At 47.4% G+C, this 21,011-nt stretch overlaps 2 protein-coding genes across 3 annotated transcripts in view; one reads left to right on the top strand and one right to left on the bottom strand.

The window, feature by feature from the left end:
* The window catches only part of MUC15 (mucin 15, cell surface associated), a 91,264-nt gene extending 79,638 nt beyond the window's left edge, over positions 1 to 11,626 (bottom strand). Inside the window, exon 1 of one of the 2 annotated variants that reach the window (XM_085643625.1) lies at positions 11,394 to 11,626. The gene's annotated coding sequence lies outside the window, so the exon portion shown is untranslated. The remainder of the gene's footprint in view (positions 1 to 11,393) is intronic. The other variant, XM_085643624.1, reaches the window with a different exon arrangement.
* ANO3 (anoctamin 3) overlaps positions 1 to 21,011 on the top strand; it is a 1,942,403-nt gene that overhangs the window by 1,356,556 nt on the left and 564,836 nt on the right. The gene's annotated exons all lie outside the window — the stretch shown is intronic.

A 21,011-nucleotide genomic window follows, 5' to 3' on the forward strand; every position in this document is an offset into this window, starting at 1 on the left:
AAACAAGAGTCATGAAAAAGAAGAGGTGGCTGGACTCATGTGGCGAAAGAGGCAGTGAGGATTCAAATGATGGATTATGAGCTGGACTGTGACGCCCTGATTGGCTGCAGTTTGAGGACTGTTCCCCCACTGGAAATTGTTGTTTTGCTTATAGCTTTCCCATGGCTTCAAGGGAATCTAGTTTGTTTGACGTTTTTGTAATGGCTGCCATCAATAAAGTGAAGAAAGGATAGCATAATCCTCGCCACCACAGCCTTAATCGAATTGAAACTTTCCGTTACAATAGCTAGGACATTTTTCATTCTCGCATGAACTGGGCATGCTGCTCTATCACCTCATCCCCCCCCCCCCACCATGGATTTCTTCTCACGCAAATCTAATCAGTGCAAGAGAAGGCCCTGTGTACGTGATTTATCAACGTGTTTTAAAGAACATATCAGTCCGGTCTTTCTTTGTAAGAGACTCAGCCCTATTGGTCTCCACTGTGCTGTCCCTTTGACAGCTGGGTGTCCTTACAAAACACTATAGCATGGAGCTTGCTATGCCTAGGATGCCTTTGAGGTTTAGACACAGACTAGTGAGTTGCATTGGTGTATTCTGTGTATGAGGAAGTAAAGGTTCACTGGTGCAGCAGAGAGTTCCACCGTTTACCTGTATAACAAGCAACGGAATGGCCAACAGCTCACTGTTTAAACATTGTTGGCACAACTATGAGTCCAGGAGTAGGAGTTGTCAAAGACTAGGGGCCCGATTCACAGAACTAACTTAAGACAAAATCCTAAACTTACTACCATTTTGGTATTCACAGAAGGCACTTACTCATTTTGGTATTCACAGAAGGCACTTACTCATTTCGGTATTCACAGAAGATAGGAGTCCTAACTTTAGGACTCCTAAATGCCTTCTGTGAATACCGAAAGTCTTAAAATTAGGATTTTTCTTAGTTTAGTAGTAGTATAGTTAGGACTCCTAACTTTAGGACTCCTAAATGCCTTCTGTGAATACCGAAAGTCTTAAAATTAGGATTTTTCTCAATTTAGTAGTAGTAAAGTTAGGACTCCTAACTTTAGGACTCCTAAATGCCTTCTGTGAATACCGAAAGCCCTAAAATTAGGATTTTTCTCAGTTTAGTAGTAGTAAAGTTAGGACTCCTAACTTTAGGACTCCTAAATGCCTTCTGTGAATACCGAAAGCCCTAAAATTAGGATTTTTCTCAGTTTAGTAGTAGTAAAGTTAGGAGTCCTAACTTTAGGACTCCTAAACTGAGAAAAATCCTAATTTTAAGACTTTCGGTATTCACAGAAGGCATTTAGGTGTCCTAAAGTTAGGACTCCTAACTTCTGTGAATACCGAAGTGAGTAAGTGTCTTCTGTGAATACCAAAATGAGTAAGTGCCTTCTGTGAATACGAAAATGGTAGTAAGTTTAGGATTTTGTTTTAAGTTAGTTCTGTGAATCGTGCCCTAGGAATGGTGAGAATCCAAAATTATTCTATGGCTGAAGGTAGGACGTTTGCCATCAATAGCATGTTGTATATACACACATATAGATGTAATCCTTTTTTCCAAGTAGGCATTGAAGACCTAGTCTGGCTGTCATACTCAGAATCATCTGTAGTTTATTAAGGTACTATTTATATACAGTTAAATAAAGTGGTTTGTAATAGTCCCGTCACAAACCACTGTGAAACGCACAGTAAATGGCAGTAATGAAAATGTTATTGTGCTTGATGGGGTTCGATCTAGTCTAAAAGTTTTGTGTCATCTGCATACACCACAAATCCTTGATGAAGAGACTCAATCAGTTTTATTAGTGGTGACATATAAATGTTAACTAGCATAGAGCTTAGAGCTGACCCCTGAAGAACACGTTTTTGCATCTTCTTCCAGGTCATAAAAAGCACCATTGTCCAAATGAGGCAGACTATGCCCTATTAGGATAATGCTATGCGCAACATTTCAAGATCAAATCAGTTAAGTATCATTCACCCGCAGGCTACTGTCACAGTAAAATGGCCATTGTGCTGTGGAAAGGGCAGAGGTATGGCTGCCTACCACCGCATATGTCTCTCTTGTGTTGTGGTCTCCCCTATCTCACATTACTGTCTCGTGCCTATCACCATAACAGGTCAATGTCCAGCATCACCCAGCAGCACATTTTTGGCACATTTCTCAGGTTTAGCTGGGAGATATTCCCTGCACCAACACTGGGAGTGCAGGAGTGTCTATTTCTGCAATTTATTTGATATCCCCTGAGCCTTGGGACACTGAGTGTCATGATCCCATATTTTGATGTGGCTACCCTCTGTTCCGCTACCTGTCAGATAACAGCCATAAGTGTCCCACTGCAATGTGTAATTACTCATAGTGTTTGCTGACTTTTCACTGCAGAGTTATATTCTGTACCAGCCACAATCCAGGCCCCCCAGGCGGCTAGATTAGTTTATTATTAGGAGTAGCAGTAATGTTCCAACCTCCACCCTATGTCTTGAGATGCCCTTCTAATTCCAAGTTGCTGTCAACCATGATACTAACCTTCCCCAACCCAGCCCTGGGAAGATTCTGTGGATCTACATAAACACTTAGCAGGTGTCACAGGTGCATAGCCCAGAGTGCTACAGGGCATCCCCTATTCAGGCTCCGTCGCTATCTCAAAGTAACTAAGTGCATGTGGACCCCATCATACCATTCATAGAGCTCTAAGCTATGTGTTTTACCACCGTTGTAATTTGGCTAAGCAAGCACCCTGGTACAATGCTACACTTCCATTTACATCTTCTGTCGGAGCTGTGAGTTGGTGCTGTGAGATGCCGTAAAGGAAGAGATGCTAAATATAGGGTCGACCTGGAGCTCAGAGTCCTCTTCCACTTGGCCACTGGCTTTTCTCACACTCTTTGTGAAGCCTTTTACGTGTATATGAATATGTAATATTCTACATATATTGATATGGTGAAATGTATAGAATTATCAGATATATGTTAAAGTTTGTGTCTCTTGGCAGCAAAAATACATATTTTTAAAGTCTCCTCTGAATCGAAAACCATAACATTGTTGCGATTATCGCTGCCTATAGGTAAGGAATGGAGTAGTCAACAGAGGGAAGCTGCATGCAAGTGGATTCTAACAGAATGTGCAGCCAATACTACACCCCACCCATGAAATAGCATTGACCAAAATGTTCAGAATTTCAGATGCTATGTCTGACCTACATAGCATCTGCTGTCCAGAACACCTGAATGGAGCATGTCATTGACTGGAGTGGCGAAGTGAGCTAAAGAACGATGATGGATTCAACCTAGATCTGTGACTGAGGATGAGTGTCTGAAAAATGTCAGCGCTCCAGCCATCATCTCCTTGTGTTTGCTTTGTTCACCCTAAGTTGGCAGGGTTTTACCGGACGTGGGTCCCTTGCTCACTTTGCCACTGGATTCAAGCCAGCCTGGCTGATGAGGGCTGTTAGCCTGAAACTGGTCCCAGGATTCTTGTTTCCGGTCCAGGGAAGACATGGCTTGGCAGTTCGGGCTTGACTGTTCCCATGAGAAACAGGGTCAAGACTGATCTGCATATAGCTGTGTCTGAACTGGGGTGGCGAAGTGAGCTAAAGGACGATGATGAATTCAACTCGGATCTGTGACTGAGGGCGAGTGTCTGAAAAATTTCAGCGCTCCATCCATCATCTCCTTGTGTTTGCTTTGTTCGCCCTAAGTTGGCAGGGTATGCGCAGATGCGGGTCCCTTGCTCACTTTGCCACTGGATTCAAGCTAGCCTGGCTGATGAGGGCTGTTAGCCTGAAACTGGTCCCAGGATGCTTGTTTCTGGTCCAGGGAAGACATGGCTTTGCAGTTCGGGCTGGACTATTCCCACGAGGAACTGGGTCAAGACTGATTTGCATATAGCTGTGTCTGAACTAGGGTGGTGAAGTGAGCTAAAGAACGATGATGGATTCAACCCAGATCCGTGACTGGGGTTTAGTGTCTGAAAAGTTTCAGCTCTCCGTCCATCATCTCCTTGTGTTTGCTTTAGAATTCCATTGACAAGGCTGCTTAGAGGCTGATGCAGTGATGTGGAATTATGCAACAATTGGCTGTAGGGAAGTGTAATGCTGCTTAGATAAAGGGTGGCTACATCCATGCAGCCTACCCCGGCCTCCCTCTCCAGTGAGCTTATTATAAATGTGAATCCCTGCAACCTTAAAGTGTAATTTATGCCATACAATAAGGACTGTGTATACTTTTTTAAAACAGATTCAGCCACACGTTGACAGTGTGGGTCTGAACCCCGAAGTGTGCTTGTCCTATCTTGGGGGTCTTGTGGATATCCATTGGTATAGTGGGAGTGGCAGCTGAGGTGAGAGTGACTGGGAATTAGAGTTCGGAAAGATGGTGCTAAAGTATGTGTGTCCCACACCGTGCTAGTCCATCTTTCTTCACACTCTGCCTCTACAGGTCCACCTCTTCTACTCTTGCTGAGGCCTTTCTTGCACATTCTGAACTTTTGCTCCACCCAACTATACACAGATTAAACTCTATACCTCAAAGATGCATGATGTTACAGTTAGCGCTCTAGCGTTAGACGCTAGAGCGCATAATGTCACTACGCAACGCGTACGCCACGAACGTGGCGTACGCCTCGATATAAAATAAAGGGGCGCGGCCTGCTGAGGCAGTCACGCGCCGATACCCAGACGCAGAGTGTGGTGTCCATTCTTATAGCTGCGGTGCATATAACGAGGGCCTACATCAGCGCGAGCGCCCTACAACACTGGCGACGAGAGCGAAGATCGACCACGTGTGCCCCAGCTGAGAGACGCGCTCCGCGGCAGTCCCGCGCGCGCGCACGTGTTCCTGACGGGCCCGACTGGAACAGGCTCAGTCTCACGCGGGCAGCGCAGCTGGGCCCCTCTAACCAACGGTGAGTGCACGTGTGCACCGAACACAGCCCATCTTGGCAGATGAACATCCCTGCCACTGAACTGTATGACTCTGTGTCCCTGCTGTGCCCTGGCTGGGCCTTGAAGCCCTCTGCCCCAGTTGCCTGCTGTGCCCTGGCTGAGCCCTGACGCCCTCTGTCAACACCAAGTGTGGGCATCTCCTGCCACTGCGGCTTCCTCTGCCTGCTGCCGTCCCTCCTGCTGTGCTGTGCCCCAGGGAGCCATGGGGGATGATGAGCGCCCCGCCCAGGCAGTGCCACTGCACCCCGCGTCCGGCGTTCTGCCGCCGTTTAGTGAAGCTGCTGACCCTGCCACGGCCGCCCCACGCTGGCAGACGTGGATTGGCCGACTCGACAACTATTTTGCGGGCACCAGGGAGACGGATGGCACCGTGACAAGGTCTCTACTACTACACTATGCAGGGGAAGAAGTCTATCTCCTATTCAAGCACCTCCCCAACACAGGGAACGCGGACGACTATGACGCGGCCGTGAGAGCCCTCAATGCGCATTTCGACCCCCAGTTGAACCCGGATTTTGAACATTTCAAATTGCGCCAAGCGAGGCAAAAGGAAGGGGAGTCGGTGGATGCATTCCACGCTCGACTGAGGGTGCTGGCAGACACGCACCTCGTGGGTGATAGAGCCAAGGAGGAGATCAGAGCCCAGATAATATGCGGCATACGCAGCAAAAAGCTACGGACACTCATTCTCCGCCAACCGAACATCCCGATGGCGGACATTCTAGTGCTGGCACGGTCCCATGATCTATCCGACGCCCGCGCAGAGGAGATGGAGATGGCGCTCACACGAGGCGCCGGGTCAGGAGTAACAGTCAAAACAGAGCGGGCCGACGCAATACAGACGCGTGAAGCTTCCCGCCGACCGGCGGCAAAGAAGCCTGCAGCCCCGTGCGGGTACTGCGGGTATGATGAGCACGGAGGCAGAACGTGCCCTGCGAAAGGAAAGGCGTGTGACAACTGCGGCGTGATGAACCACTTTGCGTCTGTTTGTCGCAAACGAGCCACGCAACGGGACCGGAGAGGAAAGAGGCCGGAGAAGGCCATGGTGAGACAACTATCTCAGGTGTCGCTGTCCTCCCCCACCAACCCAGGGCGCAAGCAAGCACAGGCCCTGCAGGAAGATGCGATGGAGTCCGATGATGACGAAGGGGAGACATACCTGATTTCATTCACCAGAGCCCTCAAGAGCTCGAGAAGACCACAACCGAGGTGCGACGTCCTAGTCGCTGGGTCCCGGATAAACGCAGTGATCGACACAGGGGCGTCAGTCACCGTGATGGGAGTGCAACAATACAATCGCCTCCGACCCAAGCCTGAACTCCGACGGTCAAAAGCCCAGATTTATGCCTACGGAAGTGACACACCGCTGCCGTTGGCAGGAAAGATGAAGGTGCCGGTGAAGTCAGATGACGCAGAGATAACGATTGACATACATGTGATCAATCAAGAGGCAGACACCCTCCTCAGCGGGCACGCAGCCGAAGACCTAGGGTTGATCGCATTCCTCCGGAAGGTGCAAGAATCCCAGACGACTACCCTGCTGGACCAGTTTCCGGAGCTGTTCACTGGTCTGGGGAACATCCGACGACCCCCAGTCAAGCTCCACATTGACCGTTCAGTCACACCCACAGCGCTAAAACACAGGAGGATTCCTTTCCACCTACGCCCGCTGGTAGAGGAGGAGCTGAGGAGGTTGGAAGAGCAAGGTGTCATAGAGACAGTAACCGGACCCACCCCCTGGGTATCACCCATGGTGATAGCGGAAAAGCCCCGGCAACCAGGCAAGATTCGAGTGTGCATCGACATGAGGCTGCCCAACAAGGCCATCAAAAGGGAGAGGCACATCACGCCCACGATGGATGACATAATCGCAGACCTTAACGGAGCACGGTGGTTCTCCAAACTGGACCTCAACGCGGGGTACCACCAACTAACGCTAGCCGAAGAGAGCAGGTATATCACTACTTTCAGCACGCACCTGGGGCTACGCAGGTACCGACGCCTTAACTTTGGCATCTCTTCGGCGGCCGAAATATTTCAGAACACTATCAGAGACATCTTGCAGGGGCTACCAGGAGTACTAAACGTCAGTGATGACATACTGATACACGCCACAACAGTGGATGAACACTACCGACGAGTCCGGTCCACACTGATGAGGCTGAGAGAGTTTGGAGTCACGTTGCACAAGGAGAAGTGCCAGTTCTTTCAACAAAGCATTGAGTTCTTCGGATACACGTTCACCAACCATGGCATTCAAGTAGATCCAAGAAAATCCCAGGCCATCAAGAACGCCCCAGCACCGACTTCTGCGTCGGAAGTCCGCAGTTTTCTCGGGATGGCCACGTACTGCGGGCGGTTCATCCCAAACCTGGCCACCACGGCAGAACCTCTCCGACGCCTCACGAAGACAGACACCCTGTGGCGCTGGGGGCAAGAGGAAGAAGATGCCTTCCATGCGATCAAGACCACGCTGCTGGACCAGGCCTCTCTGGTCTACTTTGATCCGACCAGGAAGACAGAACTACTTGTCGACGCCAGCCCGGTGGGACTGGGCGCAGTCCTTACGCAAGAGCAAGAACCAGGAACCTGGGCCACCCTGGCATACGCCAGCAAGGCGCTCACCCCAACTGAACAGAGGTATTCTCAGATTGAACGCGAAGCACTAGCCATCCGATGGGGTTGCCGGCATTTCCACCTATATGTCTGCGGACACCCGTTCACTGTGGTGACAGACCACCAGCCATTGGTGCCCCTGTTCAAAGGGACAGCACCCCACCCCCCCCCGAGGATCGAGAGGTGGGCCATTGGTCTACAGCAATACCAGATGGAGGTGACATACCGGCCAGGTGCGAAGAACCCGGCAGACTTTCTGTCACGACACCCGGAAAAGGGGGCGACGTCCCCGGTCGGGAAAGAAGAGGAAGAGGAAACCGAAGCACACATCGACCTCCTAGCTGCTCTGACTTGCCCTCGGATACTAACAATCCAAGAGATCATACGTGCCGGGGAGCACGACGCCGTGCTGGCAAGGACACGGGGAGCTCTTCAAAAAGGGTCCTGGGCTGATTTCCTGCACACCGCCAACTCGTGGGCAGACGAGGACAAGAAGGACTTGCAGCAGATGTGGCGAGTGCGGAATGAACTAAGTATGACCCGCGATGGTGTCGTCCTGCGAGGGTCTAGGATCGTCATGCCCGCAGCACTACGCCGTCAAGCCACGACCATTGCTCACGACGGCCATCAAGGGACGGAGAAGATGAAGACCAGGATGAGGGCGAAGATATGGTTCCCGGGGCTAGATGGCATGGTGGACGAGGTGGTAAGGAGCTGCGCCGCGTGCCAGGTGACGAGCGGCCCGGAGCCTCCGGCCCCCATCGTGACAGAAGAACCAGGAAAGTACCCGTGGGACAAGATTAGTATAGACTTCGGGAGCCTCCCAAACGGAAAAGTGTCGCTGGTGGTCATGGACAACTTCTCGAAGTATCCCATAGTGGAAGTTCTACCGTCCACAGCCTTCATGTTCGTGGGACCAGCGCTGGAGAAAATATTTGCCATGTTCGGGCGCCCCTCGGAGGTCAAGAGTGACAATGGGCCACCCTTCCACGGTCATGAGTTCCGGGAGTTCCTTCAGCATCAGGGAGTACAACATCGGCGAATCACTCCTCAGTGGCCACAGGCCAACGGAGAAGTAGAGCGATTCATGAGGACCCTGAATAAAGTAATTTGAATAGCCGGCGTGGAGCAACTAGACCCCGAGAGGGAAATCCAGCGATTCCTGGGAGAATATCGGAGCACGCCCCACTGCTCCACCAAACAAGCCCCGTGGTCTCTCATGCTCAATGGGCCCCGCCGCGATGGGCTACCCACAGTCCCTGGGTGGGCGCCCCCACCGTTCGAAGCGGAGGAGGTTTTCCAAAGACGAGCACACCGCAACCGACAAGTAAGCCGGGCCAGAGGCAGTCGAGACCGCGACATCAGACCAGGGGACAGCGTCCTCGTGAAGGACAGAAGACCAGGAGGAAAATTCAGACCCCGGTATGAACCAGGCAGTTGGACTGTGGCACAGAGGCGGGGTACAATGGTCACAGCAGAAAGAGGAGTGGAGTCGACCACCAGGAACATCTCGTGGTTCAAACGCATTCCGGAGGCCACCAACCGCGACCAGAGGGGACAGGACGGAGGGGAGGAAGAGATCTCAACCCCAGAGTTGGGACCCGGACTGACGTCCAGTGGAGCCTGCAGCGCCCCAGAGCAGAGCCATCATGCCCCCACGGAAGGTGAAGCCCCGAATAGCCACCCACCCAGCTCCGGCACTCGTGCCACTGCCAGGTATGGTCTGAGAGCGAACCCCACGCCCAGCAGCCGCCTTAAAGACTTTGCCTGCCAAGCAAGTGAGTGACTGTTATGGACTTTGGTTTATTTTGTTGTCCAAGTTGGGGAGGGATGTTACAGTTAGCGCTCTAGCGTTAGACGCTAGAGCGCATAATGTCACTACGCAACGCGTACGCCACGAACGTGGCGTACGCCTCGATATAAAATAAAGGGGCGCGGCCTGCTGAGGCAGTCACGCGCCGATACCCAGACGCAGAGTGTGGTGTCCATTCTTATAGCTGCGGTGCATATAACGAGGGCCTACATCAGCGCGAGCGCCCTACAACACATAGGACTTTGTAATATAGAATTAGCTGCATGGTGCAGGTGAGAATCTCACCTCCCTGCATGTAGCGGACCAACTTTCGTTTTTGTTTCTGAACCAACTTCTGACTGCTGGTTTGTGTATGAATGTTAATCCTTGGTGCACTCTGATGACTGGTACTTGGAACTTCCTTTATTTATGTCAATTACTTCATAAATACGCATTCGCTCTGAGCTAGTTGTTGCCTTTAACGGCATGCGATCCTACAAGAGTCCTGCAGTTTCTCTGGTCTGGTCTCACCTCTTTAGGTGTTTTTTTTATTTCTTATGGAATACTCATTGGACCTCATTTAGCTACCAGCATTGATTTCTAGGAGTCAGTCCTGGTCTGCATTTTTCTTAACCCTATCTAAAACTTCACAGTCCCCAAGCCTCTTTTTTTAATACCGCGTTCGTCAATTAGGCCATAACCAGGCCTGATAGGGATGAAGCAAAATTCCTCAAATCGCTCGAAAATGGATAGAAAGTTGAAAGTGGACAATGTGTTAATCTACACAGAAGTCCATGGATGACCTGACAGCAGGACACACTTTACACCCGATCACGTCACAGAATTGATTCCTTCTTCCACCCATATTCCTGAACAGCCTTCGTTTTTCTGCTAAGGGGTCAAAAGGCAATGGGCTAGAAAATTTAGGACTTTTTTGCATGATTAAAACGGGAAGGTAGAGATGTATCAGAATTATCCCGAAAAGTTTTTGTCTTTTTTTTAGGTAATAGATGGTCCAGAATTTGCAATGACAGCACGACCTCCACACCCTCACTAAGCACATAGGAAGAACTTTTGCATGGGAAAACCAACTGAAACGCCCATGGAGTGCCTCCTGGCTCAGAATTAGGCAATGCAGCGCTTTGCGCGGCCTTGCCTTACTCCATATCTAGGATCCCATTCAAAGCCTCGCAAAGTGGCTTTGTGTGACCTCATAAATATAATATAATTTTGTAGTTTGTGCCGCCAGAGTGTCACAAAAAGTGAGACTCTGGCAGCCCAAGGGGCTAAGAAATATATCGCTCAGTGCGCATTTGTGAGCTCGCAGCCCTGATGTCTTGTTCTGCTTTGTAGTTCTCCTGTTTTACTGTGCTGCATTATACCTTACCTACCCTGCCATTTTCATTTGAAAAAAAAAACTTGCGACTGCCCAAAGCAATAACCTACTTAATCTCATTTGAATTGAGAACACTGTTTTCAGTCAACAGCGTTAGGTACGGTGGTGGGGCCACCCTGCCCAAAGTGGTGAGGGGCCCCTGAGAATCCCATACCATCCCATGGGTGGGGGGGGGGGGGGTGGAGCGTGCACTGCAGGGGCTTGCGTCACGCCCCTGTCAGCAGGTCGCATGAGGGAGGCGCAGCCCCTACCTGCCAAGTTGTGGAACAAACGCAACCTGGTACACAGCGCTGTATGACACATCTTTCTGCCTTGTGCGATCACAATATACACCTGCAGTATCCGCGAGATTTAAATCGTTTATTTTTAAAGCGAATGTCGGTGACATTCATGGGTGAAAATCAGTCATTCCGGAAATGAGCACGACTGCTATAATTTAAATCAGATTATCAGATACCATAAGAAATTATAAGAACTCTGCATTACATCTACAATATCGCCTGTAAGAACTGCTACTCTGGACAGTGGGACACCACGCAGACCCGTTAATGGAGCTGTTTAACGTGCCGTTAATGACGTATTTGATTTAACAGTCGAAGACAACATTTTAAGAGGAGGAGGCGACTCATAAGCGTCTTACCTTGAGCTCCGGATTCACTCCTGGGTGATGACCAGTGTCCTGTGAGGTCAGACCGGCGCGCGCGGGACGCAGCAGGTGAATGGGGCAGTGCGGCAATGGGACGGGAGTCCAATGAGAAAATGAGGTGGGGCTTAAAAGCGTGTAACTGAGCACCTGAGAACCAGCCTGACCTGCTTCTGTGCCGCCTTTGTTAAGCTACAAACAGCCGAAGTGAATGTGCCGGGCAGGGCGGGGCACGGAGGAGGAAGCGATTCGGGCAGCGAGAGTGAAGGAGCCCTGTGGAGCTCTCTTCCTCCCAACTACTGCGGTTTCTAAGAAGGATGAAAGGGGAGAAATATAGACGAAGGATATTATATTGCTTGAGTGACGTCACCACCATCCACCTGGTGTCTGTTTCATTAAAAAAATGCCACCTTTCTTTTTGTTACGAATGAGAACAAAACTTAATTGTTCGGAGCAGAAGTTGCGTGGTGGGACAGGTTAACGCAAGAGCCTTAAAGCAGGTGCAACAAACTGCAAAATATCAGTAAGAACCAGGCACGCAACGCCCATAGGGCTCAAAGTGTTGCTGTAGGTTGGTTGGCTAGTCTGGCGTCCGTCTGATTGCAGCCGCACCCGAGTACTTCACAGGTTTTTAAAAGACCATTTACGTGTTAACGAGCTTTATTGTTCTTTATTGTTCTTTCACCCCTTCTTAGAGCTCCTGCATCTCCACTCTGCCTATTGCTGGAACTTGGAAGAAATAGCCCCCACCCCCCGAATATTTTATTAGTCTCCTTCGAAATTTGGCTCTGGTCGCGCCTCTGGTAAGAACAGCAAATACACATTTGCTGAAGCTAAGAAGCGCGCTATGGCACGCTGATCAGAACGAAACTGTACCACAGCAACGGAGCAAACACACACAATCGGTGAGTGCCAAAGGACGACCAGGAACAATAGAAAAACGGCCTGGAAACAGGACAAGCAGGTGCAGTTATCTAATTCAAACACTATAAAAGTGGGGTAACATTAGCCCCTGAAGCTCCCACGGTTCAGGGAGGGGGGAGTTGGGAAGCCTCACGAGCTCCAGGGCCCCCTCCGGCACTGCGTGGGCGGCGGACCCCTGGCCCGAGGACTCCTGACTGGGTCCAGTGTGGAGCCAGGATCTCCAGATACTTTGCTGTGGGGCTCCCTCAAGTTTGCCTGCTGAGCAGCAGGGACGCACTAGCGCCATGAAAGGTAAAGTGTAGGCAGAGAGGAGGTGGCCTCCTTGTGTGCAGGGGGAAGACTGGTATTAGTGACAGAGTTGGGTGGTGACTCAAGCTCCTGGCACTACATGTATAAGGAAACCCATAGAGGTGACCGGATTATGAGGCAAAAATTGTAGGTGTAGCATGGCACAACTCACAACTAAAAACATGTCTAACTGAGTGGGTAAATACACTTGTATTGAGCTATAGTTATACTACACTGATTCACAATTAATAGTGATGGGCGAATGGTCATTAAATAAAATTAGAACATTGGAATGCTGAGAGCTCCACTGAAGACAATGGAGTAGCTCGGGGCTTATAACAGCTGACATAAGCTTGGAACTGTTTCTTCCTTTTTAATTTAGAACATTCTATCTTCAGTGAGTGGAATGCTCTAACAGCGTTATAGCCCTTCTACCTCAGGGTATACATTTGCGAAAGGTGCTCTCCCTGCGGCACGGGGCTTTAACTCCGGTTCAGGGCCTTTAACAACCAGTACAGCCCTCAGCAGCAGGCTATAAGGCTAAACTGTTATATGGATGACAGATACTTCCCAGGCAGAAGTATGGTGTGGGGAAGAGAAGAGGAGCAGGAGGACAGTTGCTAGGGTAACATGGTTATTGAGGTTTAGGCAGTGGCATGGAGATGCACCCATAAACATATCATATCCAACCACCACATCCATCAAGACACAACTCAGAGTCCCAGGTAAATATAGAACCTTATTCTGGAACTTTAATGATCTCAGTAATAAGATGTAAAGAGAGTGAGTTATGAACTATGTTAAAAAAATTCTCCCCAGACACAGGTTCCTACAAAATACATATTTATTGGGCATGAACTGCGGCTTCCTGGGTCAGAACTGATACACAGGAGTTTATCAGTCAGGGTTTACAGGTGGATCCCAGGAAAGTGGGAATTGTTCTACCAAAGTCCTTCCCACTAAAGGTATCAGTTGATATCAGAGAGCCATACATGCACACTAGTCAGTGTATGTCCTGGCTACCCTAATGGACAGCGGTCTTCGCTCACTGACAGAACCTTTAATATTATCACCACCGGGTAGGAGGGTGAGTGGTGGAGACTTTGCCACCATAAAGAACTCTATGGTGGATATGTAGGGCCCCAGAATGTCCCACAAAGAGACTGCACTGTCCAAATGGGTAGTACACTTACTACTCTGCTTCCCATCATTTCTTCATGAATCAAATACCTATTCACTGCGGCAATAGACAACTTCTGGTACAGCGAGGGCACTAATCCTTCCACAATGTTCATCAAACCATTGTACCATAGAGAAGCAACTGTTTCACCTGCAGAGGCAACCCAGAGACAGTTGGTGTCTATACACATGGCTATAAGAAGAGTACTTCACAGACGTTCTTATTCTTTGAGATGAATTTGAAACCTTCTTTGACTTGAAATAGAGTTGGGTGTTCTCTACGACAATCCTCTGGAAAGAATTCCAAGTAGTCATTCTTGGTAAGGCAATGTCCTTCCTGAGGTGGTGGCTAGAGACAAGGAGAATGACCAGTAACCAAATCAGAAAAGAGACTAATTTTAGCTCTCCAACTAATATATTTTTAGACAACTATGTTATCAGAGGGGCGACATTCACGTTGATCAAACTACCCAAATTCCTATACCCATTACAGATGTACCCAAAAAGAAGTCCATCTAATGTTTTCGCTAAACTAGCATCATCATTCAAAAATACCTATTGTTCATTGACATCCCATGAGTCTCCTTTCAAAAATACGTACTACTACCCCATGATGGGGGCTTGGGATTCCAGACATACAACAGTGTTATTGAGCATCAAAATTGATCTCAATTAATGATTGGATGATTAGAAATTGACTTAATTGAAGGCCGCAAACTTCTGGCCCTTTTAAATGTAGCGCCTATTTGCCAAATATTGTCTACTATCACCAAAATACCCATCAGTTCCTGGCTGTCCGAGGGCGTGCCCCACAATTAAGAACTACTAGTCATGAATACACAACACTCTTGAGAAAGTTGTGGGACTACCTGATGCATGGAACGGATGCAGGAGATCCTGGGATTTGGTGAACGTTGGCATGCTATTGGGCAAGATGGATATAGCCCTATACCAGGGAAGCAACACCCCACTGCACTGAATACATTATTAAGAGTAGGTGCATGCGAAATTTGCATAATTTGCTCTTGTGTAATAATGCAAAATTTCAGAAAAATTACACAAAATGCACATAACTATGTGAACTGCCGATCCATCCATCCATGTAGGAAATTGGTTTACTGGTGGAGGGGCGTTGAACCCTACTCAAGCAATAATCACAATTCCTGTCAGGGTTAAGTCATAAGTAAACCCCAAATTAACCTGCTTGGCACAAAAGCAGTCAGGCTTAAATTAGAGGCCATATATAAAGTATTTATGCAGCACTTCAAACAGTAATAAAGTAAAAAGACAACACAAGAAAAATCCCCCACCAATTTAGAAAAATAGAGTAACATTTTTATAAATTATTTGACACCGAAACAACGAAAATACAATCAGTTGACCCAGAGATATGCACATTTTAAAGATTTCGGTTAAAATACTGCTTAAAAGCACAAAGGCCCAACTTCGGTTATCTGGTCAAGCCGGACAAGGACAAAGTCATACATTCAGACTGACTGCAATGGAGTGTGGGTCGGGTTAAGGGACCAAGTTAGGCCAGCTGAACAAAGTACCTTAAATCGTGGTTGTGGAGCCTTGTGCGATCCAGCGTCAAAGATGTGTTGCTTAGCGGCAGTTTCAAAGAAGCTGCAGAGCTGCGATATGAGTTCCTGCATCATCGGCGAGGATGACAGAGGTGGGAGGCTTGTGATGTGAAGTACTCCGTATACAATGCGTCGTGCCACGGTGGTTCCGAGGAGCTATGGGCTGCAATGTCCTGCTGCGTCATCATCCAGGATGCAGTTGAAGGGGGCTTGCGATGAGAAGTCCTCCATCAAGGATGTGTCGCAGAACCGCAGATCCAAGGAGATGCATGAATGCAATGTGATGTCCTGCGTTGGGGGTGCATTGCAGAGCAGTGGTTTTGACGAGGAGCTACAAGGAGATACATCACAATGTGGTGGTACTGCTCAAAAGACCACAGCTGGGCTATCAGAGCACCTTTAGGCCACTTCCATGGATCCAGGACTGGAGTGGAACCACTTGGGAGGCAAGACTCACAGCAGACAGAGTCCAAGAACTGCGTTCAAGGAGGCTGAGGCATTTTCTGGCCCTGAGGTTCTAATCAGAAGGCGAGCCAACTAGTCTTAAGGGTCACTCTGGGGATACTGGGTTAAAGATGCAGGTGCAGTCCTTTTCTCTCAGGCAACAGCGCAGCAGGCCGTAGGGCAGCAGAGTGGCAAGGCAGCAGAGTAGCAGTCCTTCTTGCAGAAGAACACAGAGTAGTCCTTTTGGGTTTTCAATAGGCCCAGAGATCTACCGAAGAGTTGGGTCTCAGGGTACAATATTTATACTTGGCTCCAGCTTTCAAGTGGGAGAAAGAGGTTCTGGAGGTGTTTGGAATTTCCTGCCTCCCTGCCCTGGCTCTAGCTTGTCTGGGCTACAATATACTGGTGTGAAACCCTTTGTGAGTGTGGTGGGGCAGAGTTTTTGTGTAAGTGAGGTAGGTGACCACTCCTCCCCCCCATTAAGTCAGAGATAGCCCATCCAGCCAAAATATCCCCTTTTGCCTCATTGTTTGGTAGCAATACACAAAGATAACTGCCAGCTACACGTAGTTATGCGACCCAGGTTACAGGCTGCAGGCACCAAATGTTTAGGACAAGAAAATGGCAACTTTGTAAAAGTTGGATTTTCTGAATTGTGACTTGGAATTCTAATTTACCATTTAAGAGATTTTTTAATTACAACTCTTTAGACACCAAACACAATATCTCTACCTGCTCCTAATTGAAAGTTATCGCTTATTAAATGTAGCATGGCAACACAATGTTATCCTAAGGGAAAGGTAGGCCTCACAGTAGTGAAAAATGAATTTAAGAGCTTTTAGCTACTTGGACATGTAAAACTTAAAAACACATGTCCAGCTTTTTAGATACATTGCACCCTGCCCTATGAGCGGTGTAGGGCCTACCCGAGGGGTGAAATATGGATTAAAAAGGAAGGTTTCAGCCTGGCAAAAGGTATGTTTTGTCAGCTCGTATTGGCAGTTTAAAATTGTACACACAGACACGATTGAAAGGCTACTTAAGTGAGTGGCACAAAAGTGCCGCAGGTCCACTAGTCGTACTTAATTTATAGGCCTTGGGTACATGTAGTACCACTTTACTAGGAAATTCCAAGTAAATTAATTGTGCTAAATGGCTGTAAGCCAATGCTACCATATTTTAGGGAGCGAGCATGCACACTTTAGTACTACTTCGTTAGGAGTGAAAAAGTGCATGGAGTCCTAAGGCCAACAAAAAGGAGATCAGTGAAAAGCAGAGGTTTAAGGCAAAAAGTGTGGGAGAATACCACTATAAGAGTGACAAGTCTAAATTTTATTTATTGCTATATTTTAGTGCAAAAAATGTCCTTATGTCATAAATTGAAAATTGACAATATTTGACACAAGGGCGCAGTTTGTGCAAAAAACCTCAAGAAACACAATTGTCGTGTTTCTGTTCAGGTTCGCTTTTTTCCCAAGCTCCTGTTCTATAATTTTGCCAAGAAGACTGGCATAAATAGATGACATGGCACAATGGCATCATTTCAGGAATTAAGAGGTATAGACTCCTGTGGAAAAACAGAAGAAACTGTCTATAAACTTATAAGTTGTGAACATAAATATCAGAAGATCTGGGCTCCATGGTAGTGTCTTTTTCATGATGTACTTACTACCCGTGCTAACAGCCATTATGTGATGTATAAATGTCAATAAGCTAAAGAGCGTAACTTTGATATCTCCATAAACAATCAGGCAATTTCATGTTTTGAAAATAAACAATAAAAAGAGTTGATAAAAAAAAAACAAGTTGGACAAACGGAGTGATATCTTTTTGGGGGAGTCTTGATCCCTTCTCCCCATTCCAGTTTACACTTTCTAAGTCTAAACTTTTAGATAAAATTCTGTAATTTTCTTTGTAGCTATCTCAGATTTTTCAGGAAGGTAATTTAGATACTATTCATTGGGTTCATTCAGTTATAATTAGTTATATTTAAATTTTTCTGCAACATGAAATTTCTTTATTATTTTTTCCTCAATACATATGATCAAGCAGACCACTAAAACTGCCAGGATAGACTTAAATCAACCATTAGCAAAGCCAATAAGTATTGGGTCTAAAAAGGTGAGCTATCAGCTATGCAATACTTTTGGCAAGGTGCATATGCACATGGACAGATGAGTCGCCTGCAGTCTTGCAATGTTTTTTTATTAATGAAAACTCATTCCAGGTGGGCCACCAATACGTATCTTCTGACGCATTTGTGCAGAGCATTGTGATATTTTTAATTTTTAAATTAGAAGTAAAGAAATCCAAAAGCATGCTTGCAAAAAAGAAGGGAGCAGGTGGCCTGACAAACTTTGCAACTGCTGAGCCCTCATACCAAAATAAATACATTCATTATTTTAAATAGGAAGTGGATGGTGAAGAGGATGGGTAGCGATATGAGGAGTGGGACATTGAGCTTCAGGGAGTGAGTGGGAGGGATACAAGGAGAGTTCGCAGGGGACACAGGAACATGCATTGGAGAGAGCAAGGAATCACATGCGCTCCCATGTGATACTACATGTAAAACAAAAAGAGTCCTCTCAAGTAAGCATTGCAAGGATTTAACTCAGCTAATTAGAGCACTGAGACTGATTTTATCCTGGTGGGACAAACACAAAATATCAAGGAAAGGCATGGAATCAAGTGCAGACTCCCAAGACAGAAAGCAAGGGCATTCAATCCTGAGCAAGGGTCTGACACAAAGCCCACTCTACCTACGTAATGTAATGGCAACTGAGGATCTGCCAATAGCTGCCTGTAGCCAAGACCCAAACAGAGTAGCTCCAGTCTTGGCTGCCTAAGAGATGGTGTCTCCTAAAGAGATAAGACAAGGGCAAAAATGGAGATAAGGGCGTGGTGTGCTTTTTTTGTATTCGCTGTGTTAACGTGCTAATATGTTTACATTTAAGTTAGAATTAGTGTGCCTAATGCAGTCAAACCTGCTTTGTCATTTACCGGAAGAGATTTCTCGCTCTATCTTAAAGACTGCATGAAATAGTTTGGCATCTTGTCACATTTTCAACACTGTTGGGCTTCAAGTGCCTTTATCTTAAGTGCTGTGCCCGAGAAGCACACGCCTTTGAAGTGACGCATGATTACATTCAGGAGGAGAATCTTAGGTTTCAGTTTTCAGAAAGTCGAAACTTAAAATCCACGCAGAGCTGCAAAGTCAGACAGCTCACTCTAGGTCAAACGCGCATTTGAGAACCCTTGCCAAAAAATAAAAACCACGTTTGTTTCTTAATATGCCTATTTAATATCTGAGGTAAGTAAAGCAATGCTAGATGCAAACCCAAACCTTTTACTACTGTATTACAAAAGTAGACTTGTGTTGGTAAAGTGTCACCAAAATGTATACATATTTGCCGTGTTGCATCTTGTTGTGGTGTTTTTTTTTTAGCTATTTGGGCTACATTAATGTATTGTGCTATTATTGTGTGGCACTTGCATTTTCAATGTTACATTTTGTGGTGTAGTTATTTAGATTTGTGTTACTTTATTGTGTTCTGTTGTGTTTTGTTATTACTTTAGAGATGCAAACAAATGTTGATATATTTTCAGCCCTTTAAAAATTACATTGAAAAACATCTCTTCAACTTTTTAGGACACTTGTAGGAAAGTGCGTTTCTGTTGCAGTACCCCCCCCCCCCAAAACCTTTTGCCTGGCTTTCCATACAACTTTGACTGTAGAGTACTGAGTCCATGCTAACCAGGTTCCCAGTACCAGTGTTCTTTTCCTCAAACTTTACCATGATTGGGAAAACTTCAGACCCCCTGTAATTCCCAAGTAAATGACACCCCTGGTACCCAGGGCCTTGGGACGGAAGAGGGCCCCCCAGGGATTCCTCACCAAGGCCATGCAAAGTACCACTGCAGCCTCCATGCCATGGTGCAGAATAAAACAACAAAGTCGACATGACACACTGCCTGTGTGCCCTGTCAAAGCAGCACTGCCTAATGTATAGGTAAGTCACCCCTATAGCAGGTCTAACTAGCCCTAAGGCAGGGAGCACTATATCTCAGGTGTGTGCATATCAGCATGAGCAGACATGCCCCTACAATATTTCCGTCTATTCTTAATATTGTAAGAGCCAGGGAAGCCAAAGAGAGTACATGGGTTGGAAACTCATCTTGAGTTCCCCAGCACCATGATGGCTACACTGAACCCGGGAGTGTTTGGTACCAAACAGCTCCTCTGAATAAACCCACCCTGATGCCAGTGTTGGATTTATTAAAACATGTACTCAGAGGGCACCTTAGAGGTGCCCCCTGAAAACCTACCATCCCTGGTGTGGTCTCTGACTTGCTTTAGGCAGCCTGCCACCACCAGACATGTTTCTGGACACCTGGGTTGAGAGCCCCTGCTCTCTAAGGCCAGAAATAAAGCCCATCCTGGGCGAAGGTGTCTCACCTCCTCCCCCAGGATGGGCACAGTGCTCTAGAGGGAATCTTCAAAGGCCTTGCCGCCGTAGTAATTCGACCCAAGCCTCTGCTGCTCGAAGCAGTTGGTAGCCCCCGGCTCAAACCCCACTTTTAATGGGAGTAGCGGGAAAACTAAGTGAGATAAGGAGGTGTACCACCCTTCACCAACTCCACCCCTCAGGTGCTGGAGGCTTAGTGAAGCACTTTTTTCAGTGCCCACCTTCTTGAAGATGGTGGAACTTATCCAATCAGAGCTAGGACTATTCCACACTCTCCCACAGGAAGAAGGCATAATTGAGGGTGTAGACACCCCAGGTAATGAACTCATTGGTCCCTACCTGACACTCTCCTGTAACGCCCCTAAATCTAGTATTTAGGTGGCACCACAGACCCTGAAGTTAGATTCCTGATGACCTACGAAGTCCAGATTTCGAAGAGACGCACCAGCAAGAAGGAAGAAGGACTTGGCGCCAGTCCTGCCAGCTGCCTTTCACCCTTGCTACTAAAGTTGACTCATCCTGCAGGCCCAGTGACCTACAAAACCCTGGGAGGACTGCCTGCCTTCTATAAAGATCAAGAATCTCTTGTGGACAGTGGACCTGTCCAAGAAGAAACCAACTTTAATGCCAAAGAGCTCTGCCATGTGTGGGCTTTGTTTCTATAACCTTTAAAAAGATGTATATACGTTCATACACGCTGCTCTTTATAGTCTAGAGCAGCAAAAATACAT

Source organism: Triturus cristatus, chromosome 3_1, assembly GCF_964204655.1.
Source record: "Triturus cristatus chromosome 3_1, aTriCri1.1, whole genome shotgun sequence".
Taxonomy (NCBI): domain Eukaryota; kingdom Metazoa; phylum Chordata; class Amphibia; order Caudata; family Salamandridae; genus Triturus; species Triturus cristatus.